Source organism: Xenopus laevis, chromosome 5L, assembly GCF_017654675.1.
Source record: "Xenopus laevis strain J_2021 chromosome 5L, Xenopus_laevis_v10.1, whole genome shotgun sequence".
Taxonomy (NCBI): Eukaryota; Metazoa; Chordata; class Amphibia; order Anura; family Pipidae; genus Xenopus; species Xenopus laevis.
This window is the reverse complement of record NC_054379.1, coordinates 79,414,096-79,441,789: the sequence shown is the minus strand read 5'-3', so window position 1 is coordinate 79,441,789 and position 27,694 is coordinate 79,414,096.

Sequence of the window (27,694 nt, the reverse complement as noted above, 5' to 3'; positions counted from 1 at the left end):
CTTCATTTCCAACAATGCATAAATTCTAAGGGCTTATTTACAATGCTCCACTCCGCGGGCAAAGTGCAAAAGAAAGGCTGCAATCTGCCATTTGTTTTACAATGGGGCATTTGCAAATAGCTGCAGGCCTGCGGACATTGCCTAGAACCGAGGGCTGCCTGTAGGTATTAAGCAGTGCTTAATAAAAATGAGGAGGGCAGGGGCTCATGCCCTCTACCACCCAATACCTTGAGCATTATTTAAGCTGAAGCTGGTTTTTTACAGAGCACTGGGTTTTTGATCAGAGGCACATCTCAAGGTACTTGAAGTCAGAAGGCTAATGCCAGATGTGGCTGATTCTCAGCCTGTGGATAAATAGAATCAGCCTTTCCCTGTGGCTACACCTGGAGCCATTGTGTTGGGCCAGGTGCAGTCACACAGAGCGGATTTTGGTGCCAAAATGCATACTGGTGTGTTTTCGTGCAGATATCTGATCTGTGTGCCTACACCTAGGCAGACGGAATTGATATGGGTGCAGGCACAGGGAAAGGCTGATGCCAGCGTAGGGGCTGATTCTTGGCCTGCTGACTGAGATTACTGTGGGCTGCATTTACAGTTACTAAATCCAGTAGCAAGTTGAAATAAAATATCTGCTGCTATTCATTCATCACCATATGTATATAGAGCATAACAATTATCACCTGATTCTAGCCTCTGATTTTTTAAATTTTGTGATGTATATACACAAGGTCAAGAACAAAAAAAACAAACAATTGTTTTATTTTTTTTTTGGCATAATGAAACAAATTGTGATTCTAAGGAACTTTCCGATATAATTTAATAATATTATTTAAAATTTTAAATTGGTTTAAAAATATTTTGTGATATATTTAGAGTCAAAAGCAGTGTTTGTTTATCGTTCTATGGGTCTGACTCTCAAAACAATGTCATAGGTGTCAGGGCTGCTCCAGTTACTTTCATTACATTTTATCAGCTGGCTTGCGACAGTGTTTCAGTAGTGAGAGCCAGGAGTGCAGAGAATGTAAACAACCAGCCAGATCTGTTTTCAACTGCAATTAAATTTACAAAGCAACTTTAAAATCATTACATATTTGTAATGAATACATACTGAAAGTTGGTTCATGTCACTGTGTGAAAATAGTTTTGGGTGGAGCACCCCATTAACCACTGAACTGCTGCTTTTGCTTGCCATTTTATATTTCATATGGCAATTAAGTACAATTGAGCCAAAGCCAAAATGAAAAAACAACAAGACATTGATTAACCCATCATCAGCTGATCAGGAAATGCACAATTTCCATCTTTCTGTTGTGTAATCTAGCATTTGAAGCTCTGGGTGCAAGAGAGGATGTTTATATGAACAGAGCATTTTGGTCATCCGCATGTATAATCATTTTTTGCTAAATCTGACGGACCACTGCTGAGTTCTGACCTGGGTACTCTCTTGCTAAACATCCCTGTATCTACGTGGGTTTTGTAATCCCACGTTCAATAACCATACAGGTAGGTTGATAACACTGACCATAATCTGTATGTATGAGGAACCATAAATGTAAGCTTTACTGAGGGCAGAGAACTGATGTGAATAGTGAACAATCTCTGTAAAGAGCTGCTTAAATGTGTAGGTACTATATAAATAAAGGATTATAAATAATCTACTTGGCTCAGTGTGGCCATTAGATAACATTATTATTTGAATAACTCTAGTACATGTAAAAAATAGAATATGCATTTTATTCATTCTGGTTCTTTATTTTTTTACTGTTCCTGCGATTCCCTCCATCGTTTCATCTATGTATAACAAGGTTGAAAAGTATAACAGATAGCATTGCTTTATCTATGTACATCTACATCAGCCTACAAAAGGGAAAAAAATGCTGTACTGATTAAGCTTCCCGTTCGTTGATAGCCAAACGGTTGTCATGAGAACTGATAAGAAACATAGCGAGAGAAAAGCTTGTTTTGAAAAGCCTGTGCCACACTCTGTTTACCCAGCCTGGCTTAAACAGATCTGTGTTGCTGTCAGATATATTTATGTTTATCCATCTGTGTCATTGGCATTTTCTCATACACAACTACATCATTTCCTTATAGGTCTCCATTAGATGTTTTGTATTGCTCTTATTGCTCTTTTTATTGCACAGCAATATAAAGGTAACTCTTTGATCAACAGCTTCTTCCATAAATATCAGTTATAAGGCATGTGTAAGGCAAGAGCTCCTTTACAAATAAGGAAGCATGGTGCAATTACGCAAATTTTGCAGTTTGCATCTACTTTTTGTGCCCCATTGGTTGTGCCTCACTCTGTAAGCTGTGCTGCCTGTGCTGCCTGTGTTTAACAGACTTACACACAGAAGGAGTGGTAGGTGGGTAGCACTAGCACATGTGCACACTGCAGGAAAACACAGAGCAGTTAAAGTGAGGTGAGCGGAGCAGGTTGGGTGCAGGGGGGGAGAGAATCGGGTGCAAGCAGGGGAGTGGTTTGGGGTAAGGGGGGAGCGAGTCAGGCGCGAGGGGGGGTGAGTGGCCTAGGGAAGCACAGTTTTTAAATCTGGCCCTGCTTTTTCCATTGCCAATAGTATGAGCAGAGGTGTTCTCTGTATGCAGGGTTGAACAGAGCACAAGACGATCTTCTGGTGGGCCCTTTCTTATTCTCAGCATGAGCACTATTACATCTAGCACTATCTGAACCAAATTACTGTAGAAGTAAGCCCTCAGTGTCTTGTTCTCTCCTGGGAGACCTAAACCAACACTGGCCGCATGAAGGCACATTTTTGCCCCCGTAGCATTGGTGAATGAGCCATACAAACTGTACAGAAACAAGACAAGCATCAAAGAATTTAAAAAAAAAAATGTATCCTATGTATAATTCATAGGTGCCAATCAATAAATATACAACAAAGGGTTCACAAACGATTGCTTAAAGGGGACATAAACTTTCCACAACAGTCAAATATTGCTAGACTAAAACTCTCAATATACTTTAAAAATGTTTTTCAGGGTGAAAGATGTTGAGGCTGTAGTTCAGCAATATCAATGACGAATTCATAATGGCATAATGCATTTCCCCATCTTTCCAACGCCAGCTGCCCTTTTAATGCCAGTCAGAATCCTACTTCCTCTATATACATCCAGCTTCATGTACTTTACTCATACTGTAGATTACTGCTGAAGGCATGAATCATTCTTTTCACTCCAAACATCTTTGTTTGGTGATTTAGGTGGCGTGAATAGAAAGGTGTTAGGTAAGATTTCTGTTCACTATACAGCATTACCCAGTGTTTTTTCCCCATTCCCATGACCTTACACAAGTCTGAAAATTACTTCCCATTGGCCAGCTCCAAAAAGACAACAGTTTTAAGGAAGGTGACCTTACACAGACCGTAGCATTTGTGTATCTCAAAATCAAATAATCCAGTACAATTGGCTGATGTCCACATCATAACAATAGATTGTATTGTTTCCTGCATGCTTAGCAAAGAAACAGTAGATATTTGCTATCTTTGTTTCTGCAGTATATGGAACAATGTTTTAGTTTCCAGTCCGATTAAACTTTCTAAATTGAGATGGTAGTTATCTGTCCTTCAGAAATACAAAGTATTTTACAATTAGCCTGTATAAAGGAGAATTCAATGAAATGTGAATTTTAAGAGAAAATGGGCTAAAGGTTTATATTGTACTTTACTTAAAGGCATAAACCTTCACTTGGGTTTCCAATGTAGAAACACAACCTCAGTTACAGGTGTGAGAACCATAAAGCCTACAAGCTTTATGTTACAGTATGTATGTACTAATGTATGACAATAGTGCTATGAGGATACACAGCACTGTACAAAATTACAATATAGTACACACAAGAGGGACACGCATTATAATATACAGAGAATAATGTGGTGAGAGACCCAGCAGAAACGATTACGCAAAGTGATTAAGCTACGACCACACGGGGGCCGAAATCAGCGAGCAGAAGCCTCCTCTCTTTTCTGCACTGAATTGGCTTGATGCGAACAGATTTCGGCTCAAATTGCAGAGACTTAAAGCTCTTCGGCAAAAAACGCAGAGTCTGCAGAGCCGAAGCTACTGCTTGTTGTAGGTCTGAAATTAGTTAGTATTTCAGTTAGCTGATTTTGCCCCCTGTGTGGCACTAGCCTTATTGTAGTTTTCTAACCAAGATAACATTGTAATCAAACATCAAAAAGAGTTACAGTATATAGGGCTGAAATAACAATGTAATATGGTGAAGAACACAATCAGACCTTTTTTTGCTTTTGCTGTGCTCTGTGTTCCATTTTGGAGTCCTACAGCCAGGCCTTAAACAGAGCACTCCCTGCATTAGACAGTGCTTTATGCAAGAGGAACAAGAGTGGAGATCCACAGGTGCCTTATGCACTACTAATTTCCTCACTTCGGTGTCATTCAGATAGGCAAATTAGAGTGTAGTAGGACAAGGCACTGTCCTCACCACCTGCCCTATGACACGCTGTTAGAAACATGGCTCATCTGCACCTCCTGATGTTTTCAGGTAGTGTGAGTAGCGAAATGCAGCTTTCCCTGGGGTGCAAATACTTGTAAGATGAGCACTAAATGGCACCCTGGAGAAAAGTATATGACCCCTAATATGTTAAGGAATGCTGGGAGTTCAATTTGGGTGGAACAATACATTTCACACAATTAGACATGTGCCCAAAGAATCTCACACAAACATCATTTTAATGATATGTTCTTTTTTGTATACTCTGATGATAGTTCTGTATATCATGTTCAGATATGATACAAGTGAAGGTCTGCAACTCATCCAAGAAGTCCAGGAACATTTTGGTTGAACATCATGAATGTCATGGAGGAATAAAAAGTTCACTACAAAAACAAGGTTAATGCATGGAGCTATTTCTTCATTAAAGTATTTATATGGCTTTTAGCATACCTCGAACACGTCTGTGCTATCTGATGTAATGCATGCTTGACCCATATTCATACTGCATACCTGTTAAATCCACAAGTATAAACAATGGGGCAGCTCAAGCTCAAAAGACATGGAGCTGACAGCTGTGGATTTCCAGCAGTGCCCAGTGCTACAGTCGTGACACATCCAGGTCAAGGATATTTAGCTGATGTATTAAAAGGCAGCAACAAATTGCTGAAATGAAAGTGGGTTACTTATTGTGTAAGTACATGGAACCTTTATTTAACAGCGACTTGATGAATGACATTATCTGCTATAAACTTTTAACCGCAAGTACCATAAATCAACAGTAGTGTTACCCTCTTCCTTCTACTAAAAATTTAATTTCAGATAATCCTGTCTCAACCATTCATAACAGCAATGAAGCAAATGTGAAGTAGGTTAATATACCTGGCTGGCTACATGTACATGGGACCAGGTCCGGACTGAGAATTAAAATAGGCCCTGGCATTCCAGGTACACAGAGGCCCATTTAGCCCACACAGAGGCCCAAACAGTCCCCACCAGCCCATTAAATAGTGACTTTCTATGGCACCCCTCTGGCATTTGCCAGAACCCACAGATTGCCAGTCCGGGCCTGCATGGGACTCCTTACATTTGAAGGTGGGAGCCCTGATGCTTGACCATTTGTATTCTGATTAAAATAATGCTCTTATATTAGGTGTATGAAAACTAGCCCACCAACCACAACAGAGCTTAAATTTTGAAATCAACAGCAAAAAAAAAAGAGTTAGGATTAGGGAGCAGAATATATTTGTTGCCATAAGGAATCTTGAGGCATCACCTCATGATCAGCGCAGTGGGCCTTTATAAGTATCACTTGGGTCTAGATACTATCTTGTCTGGGTGCACTCTTTCTTAAAAAAAAAACAGAAAAAATTTGCTGTTCAAGTCTACTGAACCAACTTTAGCAGTCCTAGCTAACTCCCAAATGACAGGTCTGTAGGTATTCCCCTAAGCCTAAAGCATTGCATCCCAACTCTTTTTACATCTGAATGTGATTCATAAGTAAAAAAGATTGGGGACCCCCACGCCTGTTCTATACTGTGGGCTCATAGAGCCATTTTTTTTACTGCTAGTCAGTTCTAGCAAACTTGCTTTCTGTATAACAAAGGCCAGATAACTAACTCCCAGAGAGTATTTTCCAGTTTACTGTGAAAGGTCACGTCATGAAATGCCCTTGGACCTACTTACACCTGCCTTAGATAACAGCAGACAGGCATTACAGAAAACACATTAGCAGGTCAGGAATAACTGTCAATCAACAGTAACATATAACATACTTCCTCTGGATAAATAAACATAGTTTAGAGCCTTAAAGGGAACATCTGCATAAACAGTTTATAATGTGCTTTTTTCTCATTAGTATCATGGGAGAATGGGCTAAAATGTTATGTATTTCAAGAGGGCCCTTTTCAAATATATGAACATGTAACAGTGAACACAGTCTATTGCCACTTTAGCTTTTTCAACCTTTGGGAGAAGAATTTCTGATAAAGATTTTTAAAAAAATGTCTTATAATAGCCCACATAAACAAATTGGTAAATCAGGTAATCAGAGAATTTTCAAACTGCAATGAACCTTTATTTCCAATATCAACACTGTTTCTCCAGTATCACTTATAATATTATGAGCACGGTACACTAAAGCAATATTAAATATCTGCTTTTTACAAATGTTACTTGTCAGACTGAAATTGATGTAGTATTTGTTCCCCAAAGAAGAGCCACCATATTGAATTATATTGTATTTTATGCACCATCCACACCAGTGATGGACCAGGGTAAAAGACAAGATAGCCTTAAAGGTGGCCATACATGCACAGATATTATCGTATGAAACAAAGGGGCAAATTCACTAACCTCCAAAAATTAGGCAGCAACGGCTTCGCTCACATCGCAACACTTCGCCAGGCATAGATTCACCAGGACAACACTAAAATCCGAAGTTGCGTCCAGGGCGCCGAACGTTGTCGAAGTTGTGTAAGCATTACTGCGGCAAGTGAAGCTAAGTTGTACTAGCGTTGCCTCATTTGCATACGGTGGGAAGTTAAAGTACAATGGACGTATATGTAGCAGCAAATACATTACACTACACAAGCCCAGGGAAGCTTCATAAAATAAAATAGAGTTGTTATAATGTCCTACACATGAGCCCAGTGTATAGTTTAGGTGCCATATGTTAGGAAATGTAGGGGGGAAGCCAGGTACCCAGAAAAAATGTACGATCTTTTGCAGCCTATCACCCTGAAAAATGAAAAGTCGCCAGTATTTTTTGGGACTTAGAAAAATGTTTGCAATTTTTTGAGGAAGTCCTATCTACTGTATTGCACTTCGCCTGGTCTGAGGTGGCGAAGGCAAGTCTTGTGCAAGAGGTAATGTTCAGTTAAATCCGCATTTTAGTGAATTCGCATAGTTACGCCCATTCACCAGAGCACAAATTCGCCAGGCGTTAGGAAGCGAAGTACCGCTAGAGTCTATCTCCTTCACTAGCAAAGTTACGCTGGCGACCATTAGTAAATCGTTGAAGTACTAAAATGATGTCACGCTGCTGAATTTTCTCTAGCGTTAGTCACTTCGCCCTTAAGTACATTTGCCCCAAAGTTTTGTACAATATTCTGTGTGCGTATGGCTGAAGACAAGCCAACCGATATCAGCAAAATACTTGGATGTTTGTCAATCAGCCAAGTTGGAAAATTTCGATCTGACGCCTTTTGAGGCACCTATACATCGCCCAGTGTTTACTGTTGAATCTATTGTTTCTACTTGTATATCTGACAATTCATCTCTAAATGCCTGTAATAAAAATGAACAAACTTTCCTGCAACAAATGTTGCAGAAAATATCATAATTGGCATGTGCATGGCCACCTTAAAGGAATAGTTCAGTATAAAAATAAAAATTTGCTGTGCAAAATAAAATATGTTTTTAATATAGTTAGTTAGCCAAAAATGTAATGCATAAAGGCTGGAGTGACTGGAGGTCTAACATAATAGCCAGAATACTACTTCCTGCTTTGCAGCTCTCTTGGTTTCCACCTGTGACCATCATTGACTTGAGGGGTGGAGGGGTGGGGGGGTGGCGGGGTGGCACATGGGTCATAACTGTTTGCTTTTAAATTTGAGCTGAATGCTGAGGATCAATTGCAAACTCACCGAACAGTTATGTGCCATGTGGCCCCCCTTAAAGTCACTGAATAACTCAGAGTTAGAGAGCTGCAAAGCAGGAAGTAGTGTCCTGGCTATTATGTTAGACATCCAGTCACTCCAGCCTTTATATATTACATTTTTGGGTAACTAACTATATTAGAATTTTTTTTTATTTTGCTACAAAAATAGAATATAAAATGCCTGGTTGTAGGTTTTGAAAACCCTGGTTTCTATTTTAAAGACCTTGTACTTAAAATGGGCCTGCCTTGACATGTGTTCACACTTTAAGGGGGTTACTTACTAAAACTCGCATTTTTCTCATAATCTCAATAAAACAAACTCGACCAAATGTCCATCCTAGTTTTACCTTATTAATAAAATAACTAAATTACTAAATAACTAAAATAACTAAATTTGTTTTGGGGAAAAGTCTCGATAATATAGTGAAAAAACTCAAATCATACAAACTTTTTGGAGTTGACTCCCAAATTGCTAGATTTTTTTGAGTTATCACCCGAAAACCCCAAATTTTTTCGAATTATTTTACAAAACCCAGCACAGAACACAATGGGGCTCATTTATCAACACTGGGCAAATTTGCCCATGGGCAGTTACCTATAGCAACCAATCAGTGATTAGCTTTTTGAAACCAGCTGCAAATAAAACAATGAATGCAGCAATTTGATTGGTTGTCACGGGTTACTGCCCATGGCCAAATTTGCCCAGTGTTGATAAATGACCCCCAATATCTTCAAATTGTAAAAGGGACATCTCCCATTTACTTCTACATTATTTTCGCATTTGGTCTTTTAGCAGCTTCAGGGTAAAATAAATCTTGAAAAACTTGTTTTTTTCTTGAAGATTTTGAGTTTGCCGAATAGCCGACCAGCAAAATTTGAGCTTTAATAAATAACCCCCTAAATATTGCCTTGCACTTTTCCTTGTTATGCCTGCAATCAGTGCTAACCTTATCTTGCCTGTTCTTACTAACTCTTCTGAAGGCACTAGCCTTTTATAGAGAATAACTGCATCTCTTCTGCAAGTTAAGCAAAAAAAATCCAATTTACTTCAGTTTTAGGGGGGAAAATCCTTCCTGACTCCAAGAGGGCAATTATATCAATTATATCAGTTGTACTGCAGTGTTTTTCAGGAACCCTGTATTTTCTCACCTGCTAAAAAGCCATCCAACCCCTTCTTGAAACTATCTAATGTACAGTATCTGACAGTACAACCACTTCAGGGGAAAAGTTCCACAACTTCACAGCCTTCAGCATAAAAAAAAATCAGCATCTTCAGATAAAATCTCCTTTCTTCAAATTTGAATGAATGTCATTGAAAGGACCTGAAGTTGAAGTTTATTGTATCTTTGTATTTTATACATATTCACCCAATATTCTCCATTGCAAAATCCCAACTTAGCCAACCATTCCACATAACTGAGACCTTCCATACACTTCATCAACTTAAATAGGAGATCAAAACTGTGCTGCCTCTTTTAGATGGACCTTAACAGTGCTTTTGTAGGGGAGAATGCTCATCTCCTCCATAAGTCTATACCTCTTGCTTGCTACAGCTAAGTTTGTTAACCCCAGGTCCTTCACCATCAAGGATATGTCTAACTTAATAACATTAAGGGTATACATGACTTGCATAATATTGTATATCAAATACATAACCTAACATTTATCAACACTGAATCTTATCTATCACTTAGCTTCCCAGTCTACCAGTCTGTCCAGATACTCCTGCAAAGATGTCACATGGAATGAATTGGCCTGTATAGTTTTTTTTCACCAGCACAGCATGTTATATTGCTTACTATTCCCTCCTCAAAGTCATTAATGTACAAACTGAATAAAAGTCCAACCAACCCTGAAGTACCCCAATAGAATCCTACTCCGAGTATATATGTCACTGTATATGCCAATTTATCTATGTACAAACAGCAATAAACCTAACTAAACTTGCTTAAAATTCCAATGTTCACTAAAGCTTTGGCAAAATCCAAGTAGACCACATCTACTGCAACTCAACTGTCCAGGTTCCTACTGACCTTATCATAAAAAGTTATAAACTTTATTTGACATGATCTGTCAGTGTCAGACTGGCCCACTGGGATACCAGGGAAACTCCTGGTGGGCCAAGGTGTCAGTGGGCTTCTAAACATTTGGCTTATTTCATGGCCATTCCCTATTTCTATGAGAATAAAGAGGCTAAATAGATGGAAGAATAGGTTATAGTATGTAAAGAAAAGAGACTAGGAGAATAGAGGTTGAGTGAGGAAAGGAAGAAAATAATACTTTGAGTGGGCCCCTGGTCTAAAGGTTTTTGGGTGGGCCCCTGGTGTCCCAGTCCTACACTGTGATCTGTCCTAAACAAAGTAATTTTGATTGGCACATTTAATGGCTGTTATATCCTGTCTGGAAATGAACCAGGGACCTGGTGTTTTTGGATTGTCTAAGTTACCACTGCTCTATGTGAGCAGCCAGCTAAGGCCCTGGTTCACTCCCATTGCTATATTAGTATATTAATGAAAATAGGCATGGCTTGTTTTAGCTGTTATCTATCTGGCCCCATCTGGTCACATGTGATCTGTATAATCCATTAGGCTGCCTATAATGAACCCTGTCCTGCACTGAATCATTGCCCAGTATAGGTTCTGTAGTTCCTGGGTGCTATTCCAAATTGTTTAAGCTGTGTTTTGACCTTGCCTGTACTTTGACTATTCTTTCTGATCCCACTCTGTACTTCGATATTGGTGTGTTCTGACCTGGCCTGTGACCCCGACTACTCTTCCGTCTGCTGTATCTGTACTGCCTGCTCCTGTTTGTTATTGACTCAGCCTCATCGCTGGATTTAACGGGTGGGAGCCCCTAGGCCATGCGACCTATTACCCACCCACACAACCCCTCCGGCGTGCACAAAAGCGACGGAGCACTGGGGAGCTGCGCGTCCCCAGTGCTCCTTATATAGAGGCTGGGCCGCCCCTAATAATCTGCCACCCCAGGCCTGAGCCTTTGTGGCCTTGCAAAAAATCCTGGCCTGCTCAGCCTGTCGCTAAGACCTGACGGCACCTGAGTAGCGGATGGCTCCTCCCGAAGTGAAAGGTGCTATATCTTGTACTAATCACTGACAACTTGTTTGAGCTGAGCCATTAACACCTCAACAGAGCTGGTACTATAATTACTCAACTCAAGGAAAACAGTCAATTAAGCACATCAGCTTGTTCAGAGTCCCCTGAAACCAAAATATCTCCATTTTTGGAACCCCAATCTGGGTGTGCTTCTTTTTCACTACTGAAAGAATTCTTGGAACTAGTCTTTGCCTGGGATACAATACATTTTTCTTTTTTGCTTGCCTGATTGCTGCTGTGAGGTGTTGCCCATCTGTTGGGTTGGAACTGAGGATCTTGTGTTGTAGCCTGTTGCCTTGCCTCTTCACTATTCAGGCAGGTTAGCGATATAGGCTTACCCTGTTCTGATGATCCTATCGCTAACCCTGGTGATTTTAATTATACTCAGCTGCTCTGCATTAACTGGCACAGCCAGCCTATCCCTAATTGTCTCCCAGCAGAGGGCCCTTATTTAAACCCTGAACTGGCTTCTCTCCTTGCCAGTTCATAGGTCCCAGTACCTGCTGGACACCAAGTCTACGTTCCTGATTTCCAAGTTACAGTCTGATCCTGTTTCTGGACAGGATCAGACTGGAACTTGCACGTTAGTAATACGATGCACATGTGTACTTCCTGATTTAAAGACTACAATGTTCATGGCCTGGTTTGTCTGGCTTCCTAACAATGTCACATGGACTTCTAGGTCATGCTCATTTGTCTTCTTTTTAGGGATGCACCAAACCCAAACATTTTGGATTCTGTTGAATCCTCCGCAAAAGATTTTTCTGGATACTGAACTGAATTTTGAGTCAAAGTTGAGTCAAAGAATCAACTAAAGAATAAATTATTAATTTAGTTTTATAAAGAGTTTTTTTTAAAAACAATGATAGATATTCAAGCTGAGATCTTAAACCAGCCTCAATCAGACAGTTTTAAATTCTTTGACGTGCTTTTTTAGACATTGTCAAAATGTATGAATATGCGTCTTACAATATGGCTTCAAGGAATGATTTGCAAGGTGCAAACATATTTAAATAATCATGTGGTCTTACCTCAGTATAAATATACCTTTCCCTCTAGTGTATATTAAGGATAGTGAAGCAGCAAGGACAAAGATGAGGAAAAATGTTGAAAGGGTTGCTGACCAATATGTTTAGCACTGCAGCTCATAATCTGTATAGAATATTGGAAAGGCCTAATTTTGTATGTTTAATAAAAAAACTACTATTTCTATGTCCTGCCATTGAAAGGTTAAAAATGTTAAATATGAAATATGTGTCTGTAACAGAGGTTGTTTTTCTTTGCCTTGCTTTATCAATTGGTCCTTGAAAACATCAAAAGGCTTTTATAGGTTATGGGTTCTTGCTTTAGAAGGAAAAGAATTAATTTGAAACATATAATCTGTTACTATATGCCCCAAGAAATGCTATGTAAGGACATGAAGAATCACTAATAGGATGAAGCATTAGCTTTGCAGCATCCAAGAATCCCTTCAGGAGTATGCATACTGTAATCCTGCTGCATGATAAAGAGTTAGCAACCTTCACCAAGGAATGAAATTGCAATGCCAATACAACTGTCTACATACAAATGTTTTATTCCTTGAGGACTCATCAGCAGAGGCCCGTCAACTGATAAATTATTTTGGCCTCAGAGTGCACCGAGCTAAATTACTCCCAAATGACCTCTGGGTCTGGACTGCCTCAATGTGTGTTTAGAGAAGATACAGATACAGTGCAGCAATGTATGCCTCAGTATAATCAATGCAAGCAGGGCTGTACTCAACAATTCCTATAAAATAAAAAACTCATCTGACGATAGCAAATTCCTGGGTGCACTCAGAAGTCCTTTTATGAACATGCAGCAGGGTTTATATAAACAGATTCCTTTCTGTTCTGGGCAGGACCTTCTACTGGCACAGGATAGAAAGGTAGGGAAGTGCAAAAAGCAAATTGTATTTTATGATGACATAATATGAAACAATATATTGGTAAGATAAGGCACTAAAAAGAAAGTATTTGTCCAAACTTCGCCATACTTCACACTGGGGCAGATTTACTAAAGGGTGAAAATCGCTAACGACTTTTTGCCAAAAATCTCATCCACAGGGCCATCGCTAAATCACTAACAGGTGCAGACATCAATTTACTAGTGAAAGAGACCGTTGCTAGCGTTCGTTCACACTATATTGCCAGGTAGAGATGTCGCGAACTGTTCGCCGGCGAACTTGTTCGCGCGAACATCGGGTGTTCGCGCTCGCCGGAAGTTCGCGAACGTCGCGCGACGTTCGCCATTTTGGGTTCGCCATTGTTGGCGCTTTTTTTGCCCTCTCACCCCAGACCAGCAGGTACATGGCAGCCAATCAGGAAGCTCTCCCCTGGACCACTCCCCTTCCCTATAAAAACCGAAGCCCTGCAGCGTTTTTTCACTCTGCCTGTGTGTGCTGAAGAGATAGTGTAGGGAGAGAGCTGCTGCCTGTTAGTGATTTCAGGGACAGTTGAAAGTTTGCTGGCTAGTAATCGTTTTGATACTGCTCTGTTATTGGAGGGACAGAAGTCTGCAGGGGTTTGAGGGACATTTAAGCTTAGGTAGCTTTGCTGGCTAGTAATCTACCTTCTACTGCAGTGCTCTGTATGTAGCTGCAGTGGGCAGCTGTCCTGCTTCTGATCTCATCTGCTGACTGCTGCAATAACAGTAGTCCTTGTAAGGACTGCTTTTATTTATTTTTTTGTTGTTTTACTACTACTACTACTACTACTACTATAAGAGCCCAGTGCTATTAGTCTAGCAGTGTTGGGGAGTGGGACTGGTGTGCTAATCTGCTGCTCCTAGTAGTTCAGCAGCACCAACTTTAATTTTTTTTTTTAATATTCATTTTTTTTTTATTTTACTTTTTTTATTTTACTACCGCTGTAGTAGTGTATAAGTTGACCTTTTAGGCATTATTTGCCCTGTAGGCATTATTTGCACACTGTTTTCTTCAACCCGCCATCGAGCTGTGTGACCTTGTTCCCATTCTGTCTAAATATCCATAATATTACCGTCTCCAGAAAAAACACCGGAGTCACTTTTTTCAAGCAGCATTCATATATTTTACGTAATCCGTATCCACCGCCGTAGTAGTGTATACGTTGGCCTTGTAGGCATTATTTGCACAGTGTTTTCTTCAACCCGCCATCGAGCTGTGTGAGCTTGTTCACATTTTGTCTAAATATTGATAATATTATCGTCTCTAGAAAAACCACTTGAGTTACTTTTTTTCAAGCAGCATTCATATATTTTACGTAATCCGTATCCACCGCTGTAGTAGTGTATACGTTGACCTTGTAGGCATTATTTGCACACTGTTTTCTTCAACCCGCCATCGAGCTGTGTGACCTTGTTCCCATTCTGTCTAAATATCCATAATATTACCGTCTCCAGAAAAAACACCGGAGTCACTTTTTTCAAGCAGCATTCATATATTTTACGTAATCCGTATCCACCGCTGTAGTAGTGTATACGTTGGCCTTGTAGGCATTATTTGCACACTGTTTTCTTCAACCCGCCATCGAGCTGTGTGACCTTGTTCCCATTCTGTCTAAATATCCATAATATTACCGTCTCCAGAAAAAACACCGGAGTCACTTTTTTCAAGCAGCATTCATATATTTTACGTAATCCGTATCCACCGCTGTAGTAGTGTATACGTTGGCCTTGTAGGCATTATTTGCACAGTGTTTTCTTCAACCCGCCATCGAGCTGTGTGAGCTTGTTCACATTTTGTCTAAATATTGATAATATTATCGTCTCTAGAAAAACCACTTGAGTTACTTTTTTTCAAGCAGCATTCATATATTTTACGTAATCCGTATCCACCGCTGTAGTAGTGTATACGTTGACCTTGTAGGCATTATTTGCACACTGTTTTCTTCAACCCGCCATCGAGCTGTGTGACCTTGTTCCCATTCTGTCTAAATATCCATAATATTACCGTCTCCAGAAAAAACACCGGAGTCACTTTTTTCAAGCAGCCATAATATATTTTACGTAATGGCGAAAAATGACTATTTTCAGCATTTATATGGCATATTTTTTCTGGCAACTGTGCTTCAGTGGCTGCGTCCAAAAAAACTGGGCAAACAATGCCTACAAGGTCAACGTATGGCAGTTGTTTAAAGAGAACAGTAGATTACTAGCCAGCAAAGCTACCTAAGCTAAAATGTCCCTCAAATCCCTGCAGACTTCTGTCCCTCCAATACAGAGCAGTATCAAGCAGATTACTAGCCAGCAAACTTACTATCATCTGTCCCTGAAATCACTAACAGCTCTCCCCCTACACTATCTCTTCCAAGCACACACAGGCAGATTTTTCAGATACATTTTTGCCCTTGATCCCCCTCTGGCATGCCACTGTCCAGGTCGTTGCACCCTTTAAACAACTTTAAAATCATTTTTCTGGCCAGAAATGTCTTTTCTAGATGTTAAAGTTCGCCTTCCCATTGAAGTCTATGGGGTTCGCGAACCGTTCGCGAACCGCTCGCGTTTTTGCGCAAGTTCGCGAATATGTTCGCGAACTTTTTTTCCGACGTTCGCTACATCCCTATTGCCAGGTGACTTTTCGATCTGGCAAAAGGTTGTTACTCCTCTGTGACTTCGCCACCTCAGACCAGGCAAAGTGCTAAAAAGAAGCTAGATCTTCCTCAATCTTCTGTCACTTACATCATTTCCTGTGTACTAAAAAATGCATTCAAGTTCCAAAAACGCTGGAAAAGTAAGTAAGAAAAGTTGGTATGCGAATTGATCTAAGCGCAAGATCACTAGCAAATTTTTGATAGGCACAAACGAATGGTAGGGCATCTTCGCTATGAAATGCTTGCCCAGGGCGCAATTTTGCATATTAGTGAATTAGCATAGTAGTAGCGAATTTGCGAAGTGGTGCGAAGCAGTCACTGGCAAAAATTCGGCCTTTAGTGAATCTGCCCCAGTGTCTTCTTCAGGATTTTCTCAGAAACCAGATTGTCACATGTCAAGTGTTTTACATGCACTGATCTCTGTTTTCTAGATCAAAAGGTATTTTTGACTGCTTTGTTTTTTTTATATTCCATGGGTGACAAAGCACCCAGTTTGTTAACTTCCTAAAGGCATCAAATCAACTTGCCTGCCACTATACATGTCAATGGCCACATTCTATGACTCACCTTCTGTTGCATATAGAAAGAACTGCAAGACTGGGACAAATGTTATTAGGGGGTTTTAATCACCCAAATATTGACTGGAGACAGGAACAGTTAATGGAAATTACAGTTTACAGTTTATGTGCTGCATGTCACAGATTGTTGAGGATCCACCGATCTGGGTAATAGCAACCATAATATTATCTGATTTAATGTTCATTGCAAAAATCATTCATCGAAAATAGCTATATATTTCAGGAAAGCAAACGTTAGCACAATAAAATCACATGCCTTTTTGTCACAAAACAAGGAAGTAATAAATGTTTCCCCTTCCCACCCCTAATTTGCATATGCAAATTAGGATTTGGTATTCGGACAAATCTTTCGCAAATGGATTTGGGGGGTTGGCCAAATCCAAAATAGTGGATTCGGTGCATCCCTAGTATATTGTGAGTGGGTCCCTAAGCTCAATAAGTGACAGCAACACAGAGCATGTGCATTGAATCAGCAGAAAAGAAGATGGGGAGCTACTGGGGCATCTTTGGAGACACAGGGGCAAATTCACTAAGTGCCGAAGCGCCTAACGCTATCGTGAATTCGCTAGCATTGGGCAACGGACGCTGGCGAAACTTCGCTAGTGTTACTTCGCACCTTTACGCCTGGCGAAGTTGCGCAACGGACGTAACTACGCAAATTCACTAACGCGCGCATTGCTCTGAACGCTACCTTTTACGCCAGACTTCCTTCGCCACCTCAGACCAGGCGAAGCGCAATAGAGTAGATAGGGATTGCTTCAAAAAAAAGTTTAAATTTTTTCTATGTCCCAAAAAACGCTGGCATTTTTTCTTTATTATGGGTGATAGGCTGAAAAAGATCGAAATTTTTTTTGGGGCTCCCCAACTCATGGCAACTTAACTATACAGTAGGGCAAAATAAAAATTTTATTTGATGTTTTGAAGGTTTATGTAGTGCTGCTACGAATACTTCCATTGAAATTTGAATTTGGCGCCGTATGCAAATTAACCATCGCTAGTGTAACTTCACTTTGCTTGGCGAATCAACGCTAGTGAGACTTCGCAACCTTACGCTACCCCTGAGCGCAACTTCGGATTTTAGTGAAGTTGCGTAGCGCTGGCGAAAATACGCCTGGCGAAGTGCGGCGAAGTGGACTCCAGCGCAACTACGAATCTTAGTGAATGTCCCACACAGATCTTTACTGCTAAAGGGCTGTGGTTGCCTTGGGCTGGTACAGAAGCCCAAAACATAATGTACAACATTTCTAGCTTACTTCTTTAGTTAAGCTTCAGTTTTCATTTAAGGGGGAAGTAACAACAAAAAAGCCACAGTGGTGTATTAAACTGTGATCACTTCTGTGGATTTTTTTGTGCACCTATATGTTTTTGTCTATAATCATATCCACACTAATTGAATTGCCTCTAAAGGTTTATTAAAGTCTAACTTCAGAATTATAGCCTAACCACACCATAACTTCAGTCACCACCCAATGAGTTAAGTGGTACTATGTGAAATATTGCCACAAAAGTGCATATGGGGAGAAATCTGATTTCACTTTTTAACATTACCAGCGAACATTAGTAAGTTTAACTGGAAAACAATAACATTTATATATACATTATTAGGGTTAATATTTAATTACTGATATTAATTGGTCATACTACAATTAATTGATTATTCATATACATTTTTTATTTACCGGTGCTGGAAAGGTACAAAAATCTGCAAGATTTGTAGCAGAATATTACACTGATCTAAATGGGAACCAAAAACCTTTAACTTGCCATTCTTACATGAATAATGCTTGCTTTCACAAGACAAATTTGGTGCACTACACTTTAGTTAACATGGGCACTAGCTAAATTTTGGCACCAAAAATTAGCATTTTTTGTAAATGCAGCATATTGGCTTAATGGGTAGTACTGGTGCTTTGCAGCATCAGAGGAAAACCCTGCTGTCAATAAATCAGATTTACACATCTGCCTTTAAATTGTAATACTTTTGGTTACTTACCTAATGACTCCTAGGTCTAATCTGCCGTCACTCCCATTATAGAATTCTAAGATTTGTAGTTCTGCTTCACATGAAGAACTGAGTATTTCCTCTCCCTGGATTAAATCATAATTTAATAATGTTAACATGGACTCTAGCTTTGAAACTTTCTGGATAATGGGTTTCCGGGTAATGGATCCCATACTTATACAACTAAATTGCAATGGTTTAAAGCTGAATGAACATGCCATTTCTTTTCTAGCTGCATATCATTTGTTTTAGAGTTTAGGTTATCTAAAAGCTTTTCTATGTAAACAATTTTCATTAGTTACAATGCTGGTATGATAAATATGTATAGTCATTCTCATGGTTAATTTGCTCGTGTTTTCTTATTTTCAGCATTTAGCTAGATTCCAAAAAGTCACCTTAGAAACCACTGCACATGGTATGAACTGAAATTATTATAAGCTTGATGAAATGCAAAGCTGCGTAATGTTTGGTTTCCTGATAGCATTGTATGCATTAAACATGCAGATGTCTGTAGACACAAAGCACAAGTATGTGCCTGGATTTCATTACTTTTGCTCAGGAAACACTAGAAGAAGAAGAAAAAGCTGTTTTAATAAACTCTGGCATGAGAAGAGAAAAAAAGGCGATATCCGTGCTTTGTAGACACAAACTTTGTGATACAGTTTGTTATTAAAACAATCCAAGGACACGCAGAAGAGAAAAGCTATGCAAAGGCAAAGTCAAACATTAATTTGATTGCTTTAACAAGTAAAGTGAGCCAATTACATATTTGATATTAATAGGAAAATATGCACCACTGTACCCTGATGAGTGATCGAGCAACATGTTGCAGAGCTGCATCCTGGAATCAAGATATTGTATTTGATAGTTGCTAAGCTAACATACACCATTCTGATTGGAAATCAGAACTGTATCATTATCTCGCTAATGGCAAGCCATGCTGGTCCCTTTGGAGTCTTTCTACATGAAATTCCTGATATATACTTTTCTCTTGATCCCATTACAAGTACATTCCTAATCCATGTGTATGATAGCACTAAGCAGGTACTTTTGGAAATGACTACTAAATGATTTGCTTCCTTGGCCTTTCCTTCTATTGACTCTGGGGAGATTTGAGGAAGATTTAAATAACCCTTATGCAATTATAGGCTATTTTCGTTGCTGAACTAAAATTGTATAAATTGTCCAGAACTTCATTGTTAATACACGATGAGAGCTAACAACTATTGTGAAAGACTTAATTGCCTGATTCCTCCAGGACCAGTTGCCCAGTTGATTCAAAAGTGTCCTCCAATGTGAATATTGCCTGTTACTTTCACAGTTGACAGTAGCCTGTTTTTGGTTTCATATGATTATTGCCAAAAGACACCTTTTTGTTATCTGTGAACTTGTAAAAAACACCATATTCACTCCTAAAGTTTTGATTACTCTGTAATATTGGCAAGCAAAAATGACATAGTCCCTTTATTTTAGATAACAAGGAACTGATATCCTGCTGGTATGGATGATTCTTAAGGTGGCCATACACGGGCCGATAAAAGCTGCCGACAGACCAAGTCGGCAGCTTATTGGCCCGTGTATGGGGGCCCCCGACGGGCTTCCCCGATCGAGATCTGGCCGAAAGTCGGCCAGATCTCGATCGGATGGGGTTAAAAATCCCGTCGGATCGCGGCCGCATCTGTTCGTTGATGCGGTCCCGCGATCCGACCGCCCGTTTGGCGAACGCTAGGATCCGATCGTTGGGCCCTAGGGCCCACGATCGGATCAGCCCGATATTGCCCACCTCAAGGTGGGCATATCGGAGGGAGATCCGCTCGTATGGCGACATCGCCAAACGAGCGGATCTATCCGTGTATGGCCACCTTTACTGGAGAATTCTCTTGCATCTGTCATTAGCCTTGGAATCCGGCCCGGACTGGCAATCTGTGGGTTCTGGCAAATGCCAGAGGGGCTGCTATAAGGTGCCATAGAAAGTCAGTATTTAGTGGACTGGTGGGAGCTGTTTGGGCCTCTATGTGGGCTGATTGGGCCTCTGTGTACCTGAAATGCCAGGGCCTTTTTTAATTCTCAGTCCGGACCTGCTTGGAAAATCTACCTTGGAGAGCTAGGAGGTAAAAAAGAGTTGGTATGAGGGTTTCCTAGATTTGATTCCAGCCAGAGCATTATTAGAGCATTAGGATTTAGTTTGTTCTCCCTATATTTGTGTGAGTTTTTTCTGGGTACTCTGGTCTCCTCTCACTTGCCAAAATACAGGCAGGTTAATTGGTTCCTGATAAAACGTATTATTTTTGTATGTGATAGTGACCTTAGAATGGGTCAACTGATCTAAACTAACTGACTGACTGCAAGTGACTGCACTTGTGAAATTTAGCAGCTGTGTTTGTAAATAAGCCCTGGCATACAGTATATCACATTGCACTTTAAACCTGCTGATAGCGGGCCCATAATGCTGAGAAAGGGTCAAGAGAGGAATGGCATCTAAAGAGGTACCCCTGCATATAGTATTTTTATTTGAGGTGGACAATGGTTTGTGCTGTAAATCTGGAAGATCCCAACGTCCACCGCATAAAGAGGTACTGCAAGGTTTTCAGGATCTTTTAGAGTATGTGACAGCAAATTCCTTCCCAGTGGAAGCCTGTAGCTACTTTAATGCCAAACCACAGGCAGCTGTTAAGGAGGCAGAAGATGATGATAGAATACATTTTCATTTCATGCTTGACTCTTTATTTGTTTTCATCATCTAGCAGCAGAAGACATTTGTTCAGTTTGATTATCTAGGAGAGGTGGATAGAGGTGTGAATTATACCCATGATCCAACAGGTTTGTAACAAACCCCCTCAAACCTACTCACACACACTGGGCTTATCAGAGAAGCAACTTCAATTAAACCTTGCAGCTTGTCATAATCACCTACCTGATGCTGAATGATGCAGCATCTACACTAACTAACTAAGGGGGTTATTTACTAAACTCTGAATGCAAAAGTCATGAAAAATTCATGATTTTTTTTTTTTTTTTTTAATAAAATCAGACATTAAAAAAAAATACAAATTATTCAGAATTTATTAAACCCTGAGGATGGAAAAGTCCGAATCTGAAAATCCGGCATCTCATACCTGTCGAGGTTGCATATAAGTCAATGGGAGAAGTCCCAAAGATTTTTTGATGTGTGCTGGGTTTCGTGCAATACCCCGAATAATTCAGAAAAAAACGTGAAATTCATGAAAATCGGATGAAAAAATCAGAAAAAATAATGAAAATCAGATTTTTTTCCTGCAAAGTAAATTTTCAGGAAAATGTAATAATAATAAACCCCTAAATTATCTGGGGTGAAGTCCAAGGTTGCGCCTAAAGTGGACATTGCAGAGCTGCAGAGGGAATGATGAAAACTATGCCAAGAAGCCCATGCATAAAGAAGAACTCAGTCCAATCCTCTATGGCAGTAACGAAGCGACATATGTACTTCTGAGAGGCTACTGAAAACAACTCAGAAGAAGAGGCAGTAATGAGTTTTTTTTAAATGTCTCCGGTATATTGCATTGGGGAAAATGCCTATTGACTCCAATGCATCCAATGCATCCAATGCACCAAATGCATTTGGTGCAATGAAAAAATCCAACAAAAATGCATTTGGTGAAGTTTTGGCATAACTTTCACCATTTCGAGAATTTTTATGCAGTTTTGCAATTTTTTCAGCAAACAGTTAAACAGGGCAGTTTGATTAATCACTAATAAAATCTGTAAGTAACTGTGCAATAGTGTATGTTAGTGCTTTGTAAATAAAGAATAATAAGATACAGGTATAGGATCTATTATGTGGAATCACTGGAACTTGGCGTTTTCTAGATAAGGAATCTTAGTGTAACTTGGATCACTATAACATGAGGCTACCAATAAACCCAATAGAATTGCTTTTTTTGCCAATGTGGATTCATGCAGCTTAGTCACCATCAAGTTACTATTTTATTATTAAATTAGAATTATTTATTTAAAATGCAGTCTAAGGAAGATGGCTCTTAATTCTCAACTTTCTAGATAATGGGTTTCTCATCACATACCTGTATTGGGAATGTTTTACATATCAAAAGTAATAATGTCTTTGAAACTGGTGTAATGGAGCCCTTTGTCGTATACATTTCAGGTATCTTACACCCTTGCTCCCATCCAGAGCATAAATCAGGAAAAATAATTTTGTAGGGGTAAAAGAGGTGCTTCCTGGTATTATTACCCCTACAAAATTATTTTTCCTTACATATCACCTTACATATCAAAAGCACTAGAACATTTCCAAAGCCAGGCAGGATATGAGGGTTTACTTCAAATAATTGCAACCTGTTTTAGCAGAAAAATGACTTAACTGCAAATGCCAGTAAGCCTGCAGGCTATAGGTATAAGTAAGTACTGCTAGAGCTTAGTATATAAGTACTTCAATTGGACTTCTGACAGAAAGCTGTTAACAGTCAAAGTTCACTTATACTGCTCACTCATGTCAGTCATTGCCAGTGTCTTGTATGTAATAAAGTGAAATTGAGAATTTGTTTTTTACATTAAAATATCCTTTATTTTGTAAATGTTATGTCAGGAAGAAAGTATATTCCAAACGCGGAGCTTAATAACTGCAATGTTTGCAATGTTGTCTTAGGACATTCTGTTTTTTTAGTTATCTGCTACTGCTAATTTCTTTCCAACAGTCCAGTGTGACAATTGTTTCAGTTAAATTATGTTTTCATTTAGCAGGTCTACACACACACACATTTATACAATCAATAAACTGACATTCACTTTGTTTATTTTCTGCCCATAAAATTCCATTCACGGGGGTGTGAGTCTAAACTAAAGAATGGCCTCCAAATGTCTAATGCTAACATGGGTTGGTTACAAGTTTTAAGATGAGTTCCCAGTTGCCCATAACATTAGTGGCATGTCCGTGTAAGCAAAGTGACAAGTGTTTATATAATAACAAAGATTTATTTGATATTGTTGCTTATAAGCTGATGTCAGATTCCCCATGGATAGGGCAAGCACCACATTTTATACAATAATTCAAAGAGTTGTTGAACAAAGCACATAACACATAGGGATGGTTGGTATATGTTTAGCCTTTTTGTCTGCTTTGCAAACACCTATTTCAAGTTATACTTTTTTATGCAGGATTAGTATTCTGCCAAATGCATTGAAAGTTTATGTACAATAAAATACAGTGGCCTTAGGTTTATCAAGCTGCAATGATTCATGAATCTATCCTTGATGATGCCGGACTACAAATGCCATGATACTTAAAGGAGAACTATACCCCCCAAACAATGTCGATCTCTAGACAAAGATATTGCATAAATATGTAAAACCCTGCTTCATGTAAATAAACCATTTTCATAATAATAGGACAATATTTACTTAAATATATATACCAGTTTGATAAGATTCTTTTAATATGCCACTTAATATGATATAAATCTGTTGCTTAAGTATTTATTTTGGGGGTATAGTTTTCCTTTTAAGGAATTCTGTCATGATTTTTATGGTGTAGTTTTTATTTCTAAATTACTCTGTTTACATTGCAAATAATTCACTCTGCCATATAAAATGTTATTCCTGAACCAACAAGTGTATTTTTTATATTTATTATTAGTGTGTGGGCAGCCATCGCAGGTCAATGTGTCTGACCTGAGATTCCAGAAAGAGCCAGCACTTCACAATGGAATTGCTTTCAGATAAGCTATTGGCAGTACCACTTGTTGGAATGTTTTTCCACAAGAGGTGCACCAGCCCTGGGCAGAAGGTTACCATTTTTGTTGATTGGGTTAAGTAGTCATCTTAAACCCCTCCCGGTGATTTTGTTTTTTCTTGTCCTTTAATTAGAAGTGTTTTAGCACTGAATCCCCCTCCTTATTTTTTTATTGCCATGTAATATCACAAAGCCAAATTGTGGAGTCATCTTACTGAATTTGATGAGACCAACGTGAAATAGGAAGTATTCTAAAAGATTTCCATCCCCTTTGACCTTTAATAAGCTGTAGTTCAGCAAGTTATAAGTGGTGCAGTTATAACACTATTGTTGGAGGTTTACATCCTTTTAAATAAGTTGTCACCAAAGAATGCATGGTGTAGAAACAAAAAACAGTTTTTTGGTCAGCACATTGTTTGGCCTTGTATGTGTATGTCAGTCACTGCTGAGTCGATGGCATATATTAAGTGCAAATATTCTTAAGTCCTTAAAAAGTCTACATTTTTGGTGGTGCCTTGTTATCACAAAACCAGAACAAAATACTTCCACTTCAAATTAAGCTCCTGTGAGTTTTTCCGAAGTGAAGAATTTTTTCTCAGAATCATATGTACAGGCCATTCACGCTGGTTTGCCTTTATGGTATGAAAGATGTACAGTGTGTTTATATACAGTTAGCATGATATGAATGCAAGGAATGCCAAGAGTGCAAAATGAATTTCTTAACAATGTGCTTTGGCCAAACACTCGAGGGACCTGCAGAAAATGAGACTGTGTATATCTGAATACTTAAGTAAAAGTACCAAAGAAAAGATAATATGTGTGTATATAAAAACAGTACGTATGTATATAGATAGATATATAGATAGATAAATGATAGATAGACAGATGATATAATATATATCATTTTTAAATTGATTTAATTTTTATTTTTTTACATCTATTTAATGAATGTACAATAACAGTGTGCAAGTAGATCCCAGGTATGTGATCCGTTATCCGGAAACCTGTCCAGAAAGCTTTGAATAAGGAAAGGCCGTCTCCCATAGACTCCATTTTATCCAAATAATCCAAAGTTTAAAAATGATTTCCTTTTTCTCTGTAAAATTAAAACAGTACCTTGTTCTTGATCCAAACTAAGATTTAATTAATTCTTATTGGAAGCAAAACCAGCCTATTGGGTTTATTTTATGTTTACTTACTATTTTTATGATTTTCTAGTAGACTTAAGGTATGAAGATTCAAATTACGGAAAGATCCATTATCCGGAATACCCCAGGTCCTGAGCATGGTACATTTCAAAAGTTAGTATGTAGATGGGCAAGGATTTAAAGTGGACCTGTCACCCAAACACAAAAAGCTATATAATAAAAGTCCTTTTTAAATTACAAAAATCTAGGGGGGGGGGGTGGAAGCACTCTTAAGGCTAATACAAAATATATTTAAGTATAATGGAAGTGCTACTTACAATGCACTTCCCTGGGCCCCTGTCTCATAAGTAATTCAATATAAATGCAAATGCATATGTTTACAAAACAGGGGTTTTTAGTTAAAAAGTTATGATCATAAAGTTGAAAAGCCACCATACCACGTCAAGGTAAACCCCATATGGCAGTCCCTAACTTACTTAACTCAGGTCACAATATAAAAAGATACTTCTCTGCATAATAGCATTACCTGTACACAATGTGTGTTGTGCATTGGTTTCAATCTGAAAGCTAAATCCTCCCCCGCCAGCAAGGGCTTTTAAGAGAGAGAGATTGCTTAAACCAACGCCCATATTTAAAAGCATAGGACCACCATTAGTATAAAGGGGTGGGTATGGGGTGCTATTAAAAAACCACACTGAGCTGAGCCACAGCTTCAGGCGAACATACAAAAATCTAGGGGGGGTGGTGGAAGCACTCTTAAGGCTAATACAAAATATATTTAAGTATAAGGGAAGTGCTACTTACAATGCACTTCCCTGGGCCCCTGTCTCATAAGTAATTCAATATAAATGCAAATGCATATGTTTACAAAACAGGGGTTTAAGAAGAGGGGTAAGATACCTATTCTACTATGATTAAAGGTAAACAAGTTAGGGACCACCGTATGGGGTTTACCTTGACGTGGTATGGTGGCTTATCAATTTTATGATCATAACTTTGTAACTAAAAAACCCTGTTTCAAAACTATATGCACTAGCATTTTTACTTGAATCATTGAGACAGGGAATTAGACTTTTTGAAATTGGCCTCAGGTTATTGCTAAGCTCCATGTGGTTTGTTGCACCCTCATACCCACCCTTTTAGATTTTTGGTGGTCCTATTGTCCCTTTAATTTTTTGCTTTGGTTTGTGCAATCACTCTCCCTTAAAAGCCGAAAATGCTAGCGGCATGGGAGGATCTAGCCTGAAGGCAGTCTCTCCCATTTAAAAGCCGCATAGCAGTTGGCGGGGGAGGATTTAGCACACAGTTTGAAACCAAGGCATAGGAGTTGTTCACATAAAGTAATGCTATTAAGAAGAGAGGTAAGATACCTATTTTACTATGATTAAAGGTAAACAAGTTAGGGACCACCGTATGGGGTTTACCTTGACGTGGTATGGTGGCTTATCAATTTTATGATCATAACTTTGTAACTAAAAAACCCTGTTTCAAAACTATATGCACTAGCATTTTTACTTGAATCATTGAGACAGGGAATTAGACTTTTTGAAATTGGCCTCAGGTGTGCACCCACAACCATTCTTTTTCCTTTTTAAATTAAACATGAAATCCAATTTCTATTTTTTATTAAAGCATTCATGGCTGTTGAAACTCATTTAATAATCTCAGCTATCAATCAAATATTGTCTGCCCCTCCTCTATGCCTAGGCATAGAGGCGGGGCAGACAATTACTTTTTACTTTCCATCCAGCACTTCCTAGATGTCACTGCTCTCCACATATTCCCCCCGTTCTCTTCACCATTTAATTGTGTAGCCAGGGCATGGGGATAGACATCAGGTCCCCCATTCTGGTGCACAAACAAGATTCTGAGATGATGCAAGGCTTGCCTCAATAACAGTGTCAACAAAATGGCTCCTGTCTGCTTGCTATAATTATGAATCCCCAGACTGAAGGAAACAAGATTCAAATAATTTATATAGTGTAATTAAAGTTAATTTTGCTTGACTAATGTGATAAAATAGGATTTTGAATAATTTTTTTGCATGATGGGCCTCCTTTAATACTACTTAATACTTTTGAGATTTTTAAAATTATAGAGATTTTACAGTCTCAATGAAATAATTAGAACAATGTTATTTATGTTTTTGATCATTACAATTTTTTACACGATTAAAAGTATTTGCAATTAACCTATTCAAGCTTTTCTTAAATATATACTAGCAGTTGCAAAAACAAAAGGTATTGTGGGGAAAACAGTTGGTCAAGTTTCTTTTTACAGCAATTGTGTTTTTAAACATGATTTTTAAAATGGATAAATTTGCCTCACTGCGTTTCTAATATTAGACTGGGACAGGGAGAAGAGAGGAGGCTGCTCAGTCTGGAATAAGACACACAAAGCTTTA